The sequence below is a fragment of the Chinchilla lanigera genome, unplaced genomic scaffold (genome assembly GCF_000276665.1).
Source record: "Chinchilla lanigera isolate Chin_1 unplaced genomic scaffold, ChiLan1.0 scaffold00040, whole genome shotgun sequence".
NCBI classification, from domain to species: domain Eukaryota; kingdom Metazoa; phylum Chordata; class Mammalia; order Rodentia; family Chinchillidae; genus Chinchilla; species Chinchilla lanigera.
Window position 1 is genome coordinate 8,243,322 of NW_004955441.1, and position 10,024 is coordinate 8,253,345.

General features: G+C 35.8%; 1 long non-coding RNA gene across 2 annotated transcripts; it reads right to left on the minus strand.

Moving 5' to 3' along the window:
* Nucleotides 1–2,192: 2,192 nt before the first annotated feature.
* On the minus strand, nucleotides 2,193–8,980 carry LOC102019538. 2 transcript variants are annotated; one of them, XR_262058.2, is made up of 5 exons: nucleotides 8,806–8,980; nucleotides 7,229–7,425; nucleotides 6,440–6,600; nucleotides 5,193–5,204; nucleotides 2,193–2,822 (listed from the first exon to the last, which is right to left on the minus strand). It is a non-coding gene; the product is annotated as an uncharacterized LOC102019538 (long non-coding RNA). The 2 variants fall into 2 exon arrangements; XR_262059.1 differs by lacking the exons at nucleotides 2,193–2,822; nucleotides 5,193–5,204 and adding an exon at nucleotides 5,978–6,069.
* Nucleotides 8,981–10,024: the final 1,044 nt, after the last annotated feature.

Below are 10,024 nucleotides of genomic sequence, written 5' to 3' on the forward strand. Positions count from 1 at the left end.
ATATTTATTAAGTCCATTTGGTTGCAGGTTTGGTTCAACTCTGATATTTCTTTGTTGATTTTTTTGTTTCATTGATCTGTTTAATTGTCTATATGTGATAAACAATAATTGCTTTGGTCATTATCTCATCTTTTATCTCCATTTTTGCTTACTTTATGAAGTTAAGTGGAAAACAATTTGGTGTAAATATATTTATAAATGTTATCTCTTTCTGTTGAGTAGTTCCTTTAACCAATATGTAATATCTTTCCTTGCCTCTTTTGATCAGTTTTAGCTTAAAGTCCATTTTGTCTGAAAGCAGGAGAGCAAATCCTGCTTGTTTTTTGGTTCTTGTTGCATGGAATATTGTTTTCCATCCTTTGATTTTTTTTTTTTTTTTTTTTTTTTTTTTTGGTTTTTGGTTTTTCTCCGGTACCAGGAACCAAACTCACGACCTTGCGCTTGCCAGGCAGGCGCTTTTTGCCACTGAGCTAAATCCCCAGCCCCTCATCCTTTGATTTTTAGTCTTTGAGTTTCTTGTAATAAATGTGTTCCATGTATATAGCATACTGTTGAGTTTTGTTTCTTGATCCAACCCATTAATCTGTGTCTTTTCATGGGTGAACTGAGTCCATTCACATTGATGATTACAATTGATAAGTTTTGATTATTCCCATCATAATTATTTATCTGTTGCTATTTTTCTTTCTTTCCCTTCTACCCACTTGTTATCCCTGACAAAATAATTCATTGTAATGGATGTTTTGGCATTGTTGGATTCTTTGTCTTTTTCTAGGATATCCTTTACAATTTTGGGGGGAGGTTTGTTGGGTGGTCATGAATTTCTTTAGGTCTTCTTCATCTTGGAAATATCTTATTTCTTCATTAAATTTGAAAGATAATGATGCGGGATGTATCAATCTGTGTTTCAGTTGTTTTCTTTTTGGGCTTGAAACACTTCATTCCAAGCTCTCCTTCCCTTTAAGGTTTGTTTTGAGAAGTCTGCTGTGACTCTGATGGGTTTTTCTTTATAGGTGATTTGTTGCTTTTCTCTAGCAAATTTTAAGATTCTGTTCTTATGTTGGATTTTTAGTATTTTAATAGTGATATGGCATGCTTTTGTTTCTAATCATGGCTAATCTCAGTTCTGTATACCTCACTTAACTGTATGTTAACTTCTTTTTCCACATGTGGAATTTTTTTTGTTATTATTTCTATAAAATGGTTTTAATGTCCTTTGTGGTCTCTCTTTTTTTCCCATACCAGGAATCAAACTCAGGACGTTGCATTGGCCAGGCAGATGCTTGTGCCATGTGCTGTCTTTTGATTTTCCATTAATTTCAGTTACTCATATTAGTCTTTGTGTTATACAGCAGCTTCTGGATGCACTTTTCATGTGCTTTTCTGTTTTTAAGATATTGCTTATTAGTTGATCACTAAGCACAGCCCTGTCTTCTTGAACTGACACTGTATCCTCACACTAGCTGCTACTGCTGCCCATAGTTTCAATTGAACTTTTTATATCCTAGCTTTCTGGATCTTTTCTATGGATTCCCATTCTTTTCAATGATTGGCATTTATGTTTTACATCTCTTTTCTTAGCTCCACTCGATTTTTATTAGTGTCCTTTCTAGACCTGCTGATTTTTTGCTTCATGATGGTCATTATCTGTCTAGTTATATCTTCTTTGAATTCACCAACTACCTCGTTAAACTGATATTTTTCTTTTCCTTCCTTGATACTCTTTCAGATTTTTCTTCAGTGTGGCTTATGTTTTTCTTTCCCTCTATGTCCTTTCTTCAACTTTGGAGAGTTGGGAGGGTTTTTTTGTTTTGTTTTGTTTTGTTTTGTTTTTTGAGGCATTTTACTGCATCATCTTCTTTACTTCTTTGGCACAGTGCTCAGTTCTTTAAGAAGATGTCATAGAATTATTCATAACTCTCAATCAGTAATTAGCATAGAGACAAAAACAATTGTCAGCAACAACTATGTCACCTTGAATATAGTAATATAGTCAGCAAAAACAATAGTATGGAATATTGACAGACCCCCAAGAACAACTCATGAACCCCATATAACCAAAGCAAATTGGTCCATGATTTTAGTATAGATACTCAGGCAACCCAGATGTTGACCTATAGTACTGTATATGAGAACACTAATTTCTTATGGATATAGACAGCAGTACAAGAGCTCAAGCAGACTATTAGGCTAATGCAATCTCTTTACATTCTTTTTCTATATGTGGAAAATTTTTTGCTATTACTTTTGTAAAAAGATATTTTTATGTCCCTTGTGCTATCTTTTGATATTTCATTAACTCCCATTTCTCTTATATTGCTCTTATTTGTAGCATACAGCAGCTGTTGTATTTACTTTTCATGTGGCCTTCTACCAATGAATACAGGTCCCATGGTCTTCCTGGGCTGAGCTTGTGTTTCTCAGTGGATCTCTGATGATCTCTATCTAGCTCTCACCCTCTCCAAGGCTGTCTCTTACTTGGTCTCTGTGGAAGGGTAATACTTCAGTGCTTGAGTGAAACTCTCCTCTGGCTTGTTGATCTTGTCCTCAGTTAGGTTGGTCTTTTGGTTGTCACCTCTGTCCCTCTGTTGTGAGGAGACCCATGCATCAGAGCTTGCTAGGACGTCGTAGTTTGGCCGCTGCCCCATTCTTATGCAGGTAACAGATCGAGACAGCAGTGTTGGTAGGGAAGAAGGGGTGGGCCTCATTCTGCCTCTGCTGTGTGGGTAACCTCAGAAGTAGCCTGACAACTGAAGGACAGGTGGGATGGAGGCTCCTTTGTCTTCCTCTGCCCACACAAGTCACCTGTCAAATTTCTTTAGCTTCAAGTGAAAGAAAATATGGGCAAAAGATTAAGAAATGTAACAATGATTACAAAGGGAGTTGAACATCATAGAATACAGGAAATTATCAAAAAATATAATAGCATGTTCCAGAACCTTGGAACTAAAAATAAGCCTTTTAAAATGCAAAAGGTCATAAAGGAATGAACAAAAAACACAAAGATTGAATTAGAGCTTTATAAAAAATGCAGCAAGTCACCTATGAAAGATTACAAATCCAACTAATAACAGATATCTGCAGGCTCAAAGTTCCAGAAAAGAACATAGCAATGTCTTGAAAATTCTACAGGGACTAAATTGTGAACTATAATTATCTGCCTAAAATATATGGCAAATTACAAATGAAGTATACATGTATGTAGAAGATATTTTCAGATGAAAACCCAAAATCTTTATCTAACCCATCACCTTTCTTAAAATGCTTTTTCAATATTCTCATATTGTGGTAAAATGAGAATCTACATAAAGAAGAAAATAGGTTTCATAAAATCATTGATGCAATTCAGGAGACTAATTCCAGGAAGTTAATTAGGTGAAAGGAGTTTAGGGTTTCAGGGGAAAGGAATAATGGCAAGACTTAGTGGAGAACATTAAAACACTTAATATGTAAATACAACATCCAGGGTTATTACTGAGTAGATGACATAAACTTCAACAACTTAAAAATCATAACAAAATGGAAAGACATGCAAGCAGAAACTTTTATACATCTTTCATGTTATATAATTAATGCTATTTAAAATTCCAATGTGGTATAAGCAAAATATAAACTGAAATGCTGCATATATATGCATATACAAACACAGATACGACACATTGTATGTATATGATATATATTATAATACATATACTTCTTTTCATTTATTTTTTTTCTTTTCTGGACTTTTTCTTTTTCTCTGAATTAGTTAGCCAGTGGTGAACAATCAGTGATTCAGTAATTAAATTTTAGTCTAGTTTGTTTCTTTAAATACAAGTAAAATTAAATGAAGTGACTATAGTTTCTTAGCTTTGGATACCCCAAAACAGGCTAAAGCAAAGTGTACTTATTAATGCTTATGATGTTACAATCTCAGGGCAGCAAAAAGCAAAGGAAAAATAAATTCAGGTATGACAGAAAACAGAGGGTATTAGCCCCAGATATTCAAGAAAATACAACTTATATTCTTGTTACCATATACAGAGTTACCTAGAGAAGTCACTAGAGCTACTATACCTTGGAACTGCTTAAGAAAAGTATGAAAATTACCAGTTGAATCTATTTTGCTTTTGTCCTTCATTACTAGAAGTTGGATCACGGGACATTTCTCCCCCTACATGTCCACATTTCTTACATCTCTCATAACATAGAACCACCACAGTTCAGCTGATTCAGGCCTGCATATAGGTACCACCACAGCCTATGCTTCAATAAAGTTATATGTGATGCTGGAACCAGTCTCTTTACCTGTGGGGAAGAGTGAGCCAACCAGTGAAGGAGGAAAAGCTCCAGAAATGACAGTGGCAGCAGGAACACTTCAGCAAACAAGCACCTTAGGCCTATGAGCTTATGAGGACACTGTGTGAAGAAATACTAACATGGGGAATATCTTCCCTTTGGAAAGGATAAACCACTACCTCCCACATGGCATAAGTGACCCATTATTTTAACTGACTTAGGCCAGCTTGCACCTTTCCCTGGTGAGCTGTTCTGTATGGAGGGATCAGCACTTGGACTTACTGAGGTTGGGTATTCAGAGGTGGGAGTAACTGTATCACACTTAATGACAGAACACCCAGGTTTTGGGGGCTATGCATAGTCTCCGTTCCTGCCACCATAACCATTCTCCTCTTTGGCTCTTTTCAGAAACCCTGAAAATGATGAAGAGAAAAAGCTGCCTGACATTCACAGCACAGACCATCTTGTCCATCTGGCTATTGAGAACCTTAGCTGATGAATATCCTCCAAATGCACTAGTATGCAACAACAAAAAAATTTTCACTTTTAGTACCCTTTCACATAGACCCACCCACATGCTAATTTTCTAGCTTGCTTGTTCCTGATTTTCCAGTCATGTTCTAGCCTATGTCTAAATAGAGACAAGTGATTAACTGGCATTCAGGAATCAAAATATGCCCTTGCTTTGGGCTACTTTTTCCATACAAAGTGGATAAACAAGAGTACCCTTTGCATTTCTGTCACTGGGAAGGATGTCTCTTAAGCACTTTCTTTCAGGGCTATTCCAGTGTTGAAGCAGCAGGCCAGGTGCAGAAGTGTCAAGATATCATGGCAGTCAACCAACCAAGTAGACTGTTTAGTCCTTTCCTTCCTTGGCTATTGCTTAATAGTGAACTTCATCCAAAGAGGCTCACCTGAATGTTGAACTGAGGGAGAAACACTAGTTAATACTACAGCGATAGATGATTTGAGACATTAGACTACCTTCTTCTGTAACTTATGTCAGTCCTTTGCTTTTGCCTGAATCTAGTCTGCAAGAAAGAAGTTCATCTTATAGGGAATTGCTATTGCTCTTATCTGAACTTGTATCATGACGTCCTTCCCATCTAATGTGACTCTTTGACAAGTGTTAGTTCCATGAGACAATGTCATCCTCAGAGCCCTTCTCTATGGATGATTGGGATCAGGGAATGTCTATGAGCCATAAGGACGTAAATGGTTTTCTAGGTATAATGGAGGACAGCCAAAGCCAAGTTTACAGTGTCATCCTAGAGGCTGAGGTGTTAGTGATATTAGGGTAAGAATCAGTAGTAGCTTCAGCTGAAGTTTCATATCCAGCAGGTGATTAAATTTGAGTGGCCATGATGATTTTGGGAGATACAAAAATTGGTTTGGGTCCAAACAGGAAGTCTATGAATATTACTGGTATTGTTGATGGTATTTGCTTCTTGAGATGTCTTAAAGAGTTTAAATAGGGTTGGACATGACAAGGGAAATTATTTTGTATATTTTAATATGAGTCCAATTGTTCTAGAATTTCACAGTTATCATACTCATTTTCTTCAAAACAAACTACTGGGTAGGGAGATTTTGTGTCTTTTACAGCATTCAGAAATTTAAAATAATAAATGTGAAATAACTTTTATACATAAAAGGATATGTGCTACATTAAGGAAAAATAATATATTGCACTTTCTGTGGCTTCTCCATCCTCATGTTTTTATTTTGAGCCAAAGAGTTAATGGATTTGATTCTTGATGAGTGTTTCAATACCAACTGACTGCAACCAACCTATGGTATGGAAAATAATAATTAATAATAATGCTGTGCATGTCTATCATTATTCTTTCTATGATAAAGTGTAAAAGGGCGGTTAGGGCAGTGAATAAGCTTGGTTGCACATGAGATTTTTTTATAGTAGTCTCTAACAAACTTGAACTCAATGATCTAGCTCTACTTCCATCAAAAAATACTTTGTGTTTCGATTTAGAGTCTTTCAGACCAAATATTCTTTCTTTCTAAACATACTTCTTTGCATCTATGATGTCATTTTGTAAAAGTATTGCAAAAGTAATATACTTGCAATTAAAAATGAAGGTCACTTGGGAGGTTTCTGTAAACATTTTCTGTACTTTAGGATACACACATTTTCCTTTCTTACCTGCTGTTTTTTCAAGTTCTTAATTGTGGAAATGTCAGTCAGATGATACTCCTATTTCAGTCTACACATCATTATTATTCTATAATTGCCACCATGGTTATTATCGTAATTATCTTGTCATCGGATGTATAACTAGTCATCACATTTTTTCACACTTTTTCCTGTGATTCAAAGAAATCAAGTTTTTAACTATCTGTTCATAATATTTCAGTTCTTATTCTTCTAGTCCTTGAGAAATTTGTATAGAAGCTTAGACATTAAATTCAAGCTTTATTTCTCCAAAAGCATATAAAGAGAGAGTAAACAATAACAGTTTGAATGCAAAAGGAAAAATATATATAAAGTTATGTTAATGATAGAAACTATATATTGTCTTTATTAGGCATCATAGAATTTCATAAATAATAATAGGTGGATAATTTTTAAAAGAAGGTAAACATAATTAGGAATGAAACAGGTTTCATTTCTCCTTAAGCAAGTAACATGTAATTCAAACTTTTCCAGAAAACACTAGAAGAGGAGTAAAATTCAGAAAAGACCGTGACTTTCTTTGATTTTGTTTTTGTTTTTAGAGAAGAGGTAATTTTTCATACAAAATTATCATATTTAGTACCATGTATATTTGTCTAAGAAATAAGGTGATTCACATGCCAGCTATTTATTTGTCCTTAAGTCATTCTTTAAATTGTGTGGTTTATGTGTGAATGTGTGTGAGACAAAGTAATTAATTTTGTTTTTACTGGGAAACAGAGATCTAGAGATCAAATAGCAGGGTTTTGGCTATCCTACCTTGTAGCAATCGAGAAGAGTTGTATCTTAGAAGCGTTCACACTTCCCTTTGCCTGGGAGTCAAAGTTACATGAAATACAAGGATCATATTCATGGTAACAGTGGAGACCCATAATCTTTTGAAAACTTGCTCAATTTTCTAGCATAGTGAAGAGCCACCAACAGAGGGAAAGTGTTTGTCATACGCTTTGGAAAACCTGGAAGAAGAAAGGGAAGGCAGAAGTTGCTTGCCCTATAGATGCAATTAGAGGGGAAAGCAAGGAATTTTTCCAAGGAGCTAACAATGCTGCCTAAGGAAGAGTCATTCTACCAAAAAAAATTTAAAACCTATCATACCTTAGGAATTATAGGGCATCTTTTAATTGTACCAGTCACAAATGATCTCCTTTTTCTCTATACTTTTTGGCCCTCTTTTACTCTCTTCCATTCTGTCAGAGTGGAAATACTTTTTTTATTTTACAAGTGTGGCGGTGTGGGGGAGATTCAGAGTCTCAGAGAAGAGTGAAAGAATACTACATTACAGTCTTGTCTACTGCAGGCAGCCAGTTCATAGCAGGACCTAGCTCTCGAAGGAGAAAGGTTAAACTTAGCAGTTCACAATTTTTATTTTCTTGATTATCACATTCTGTTTCAGAATTTGGAGAACAGTACTCATACTTGACTGTATAATTTCTTATTAACTGTGAATAGCTAAAAAGATATCTTGAGACTATGAGAACAAGGTGAAAACATTCAGTCCCCATCTGTGCCTGTTAGCAGTGTGCAAGGACTAGGAATTATTACTTTGCTTTTGTGATTTCACAGCATGCTGCTGTGCACACACAAACTCAGAAATGAAGTTAGCTCGCCCTTTCATATTAGCCTGAATTTCGTTCCCATTTCCTCCATCTCCCTAGGACAGTGGTGGCAAACCTAGGACAGACGTGCAAGTGAAGGTATGCAGAGTCCTCTCCACTGTAGCTGAGACAAGTCGTCCCCAAATTGCCCCAGAGTCCCAGCATCAGACGACAGTGCACACTGTGTACTTTATGCTAAATAAAAGGAATTTCCAAAGGAATTTCTAATTTTGTTGTGTTGAGAAATCTCCAAACTAATACCAATAGTGATTGCACTACCTTACATTTCCATCAGTGTAGAAGGAAATTGTGGTATTTACACATAAAGGAATACTACTCTGCCATAAAGAAGGACAAATTTAAGTCGTTTGTAAGAAAATGGATGCACCTTGAGACCATAATGTTACGTGAAATAAATAAGACACACAAGCTTAAATATTACACAACTATACTCACTAAATATAATTTAAAGAGCAAAAGAAAGGAGACCAGAAATAGGGAGATAGATCTTTAGAAAATGGGAAGAGTGTCTTGATCTGAAAGCAGGGAAGGAAGTGAATAGAAAGGGAATAATAAAATTAAGGTAGGTTATGTACATGTAGTTATCCCCCACCATGATTTTAATCAATATGTACTATTAACATGTGCTAAAGAAAAATTTAAATGTGAAAAGAACAACAAAGGGAAGATTTCACGCCATCTATATGTTTAAAATGGGTATTTGGGGGCCTTACCCCTTACCTTATAAGCAAGTTTTGGTAGGTTTATCAAGGATTCCTCAGGACACTTATACATGCCAAACAGCTGAGGACAACTGCATTAGTGGAAAGATGCTTCCGTCAGACTCCAGGGTACACAAATGGAAAGTAATGCTTCTGGAAATATTTCAACAAAGAAAACAACAGCAGAACCCATGTGTTTTGTCCATAATTCTTCAAAAAGGCAATATTTTTTATATATGTTTTATATAAATGATATAAATTGTGGAAAAATCTTTGATAAAGGGACCAAACAAACTCACTGGAAGAACGATAGCCCCTTTAAGAAATGGTGCTGGAAAAATTGGCTTGCCATTTGCCAAAGACTAAAAATAGACCCAAGTCTATCACCATGCACCAAACTCAAGCCAAAATGGGTCACAGATCTCAATATTACAACAGAAACACTAAATCTATTGGAAGAGAAAGTAGGTAAAAGTCTTGAAGAGATAGGGGTAGGTGGAGAGTTCTTGAACAAAAACAAAATCACATGTGAAATACTACAAAGAATCAACAACTGGGATCTCATTCTACTGAAAAATTTCTGCACATCTAAAGAAATCACCTGCAGAGCAAAAAGAAAACCCACAAATTTGGAAAAAATTTTAGCTGACTGTCCTCGGACAAAGGTCTTCTATCTAGAACATACAAAGAATTAAAAAACATCAGCCCCTGCAAATTCAAAGACCCAATCCAAAAAAGGGCAGCTGAGATGAATACACACTTCTCAGATAAAGAAATACAAATGGCAAATAAATACACGAGAAAGTGTTCAGCATCATTAGTCATTTGAGAAATGCAAATTAAAACAACAATGAGATTTCATCTCACCCCAGTAAGAAGGGCTAGCATTAAGAAATCAACCAATAACAAATGCTGGTGAGGCTGTGGAGAAATAGGAACTCTTCTCCACTGCAGGTGGGAATGCAGACTGGTGAAACCACTGTGGAAATCAGTGTGGAGAGTCCTCAGTAAACTAGGTCTAGAGGTCCCATTCAATCCAGCTATTCCTCCTTCTGGGTATTTTAACCCAGAAGGAGAAAAATACTCCTTCTGGGTATTTTTCCAGATGATCTGAAAACATCATATCACGGTGATATATGCGCCCTCATGTTCATAGCAGCCCAATTTGTAATTGCTAAATTGTGGAAGCAACACAAATGTCCATCCACTGAGGAATGGATTAAAAATGCGGTACTTTT